The sequence below is a fragment of the Leucoraja erinacea genome, chromosome 1 (assembly GCF_028641065.1).
Source record: "Leucoraja erinacea ecotype New England chromosome 1, Leri_hhj_1, whole genome shotgun sequence".
In the NCBI taxonomy this organism is placed as follows: Eukaryota; Metazoa; Chordata; class Chondrichthyes; order Rajiformes; family Rajidae; genus Leucoraja; species Leucoraja erinaceus.
Window position 1 is genome coordinate 121,408,608 of NC_073377.1, and position 1,147 is coordinate 121,409,754.

Consider the following 1,147-nt stretch of genomic DNA (forward strand, 5'->3'; position numbering starts at 1 on the left):
AGGTCAATGATGATGCTACATTCACCATTTTTTGTAGTTTTGGTGAATATATTCGATACAAATTCCAATGGTTCATGTTTCCCATGATCTCTTTTGTAATGAGCCTTTCTAGTTCAGCTTGACCTTCTCGCTTCTCTTTCTTAGAGGGAAAAAGCCCTATGGGCGCATTGCTGAACTGGCGGTAAATGTCCAATTTGAATTCAAGTTTTTATCCACTAATACTGTTGAGTATATATTTGTTATTTGTGACAGAACCCCATGCTTCTTTCAACAAGTGTAAATGCCCCCCCCCCCCCCCCCCCGCAGTTAGTAGAGCACCCTTATTTTGTGTAAACTGGGAGGAACCAGACCACCTACCTTCATGTTCATTGTTTTTTCATGAAGGCTCAGCTTTGCTGGTACGCTGGTGCTGTCGGTGGGGCGGCGCATCTTCCAATGGTTCCGCTCTGGGCCCCTGTCTAAAAAGACCTTTGGGGGTAATAAGCAGCGGTCCCTTGCTTTCACCAGTCCTTGGATGTGGGTGTTGACTGGTGGATGCCGAGGGGTGCTGCCAGCTGGGTGTTGGATGAGATGTCCTGCTCGTTCCCGGGCCTGCCCTCATGAGGTGCACAGGTTTAGCTGCCTCTCTTCCCGCTGCAGTGGTTTGCATAGCCCCGCATACTTGGGGTTGAGGGCAGGTCTTATATGCCACAAATGGCAGTCGAGTATCCCGCATTTGGGAACATCTTAGGCGTCAGCACACTCGAAGTGCAATGGGATAGCCTCGTCCTGGGAGAACCACCTTGGTGATCATGGCGTCTCGCCTGCCAGGTGAGTATGATCCGTGGAACGAGCAAAGGCGGTGATTTTCGGTGTTAGGAGCTTCAGAATTCGCTGCTTTTAGCTCTTGACTGCGAGTCTGCTGACCCAGCTGCCTGCAGATTTACCTCTAGAAAGGCCTTCTCCTGCAGGGCTTTGTTGGAAAGATGGTCGCGTGGAGGAGCCATATAGTGGCCCACGACACCCAGCAGCTCTTCCTGATCCTGCTCCCCTGGCATACTCCTGTTCTCGTCCGCCTGCCCAGCGGTTAAGCCAGCCCAGCCCTGGCCTCCTTAGCTAGCCTCGAATAAAGAGGGAGCATAAGGGGGTGCTATAATTCTGTGGAGGA

General features: G+C 51.4%; 1 pseudogene; it reads right to left on the reverse strand.

Annotated features, from left to right (window-relative positions):
• Positions 1–667: 667 nt before the first annotated feature.
• Positions 668–818, reverse strand: LOC129704976 (U1 spliceosomal RNA; annotated as a pseudogene).
• Positions 819–1,147: the final 329 nt, after the last annotated feature.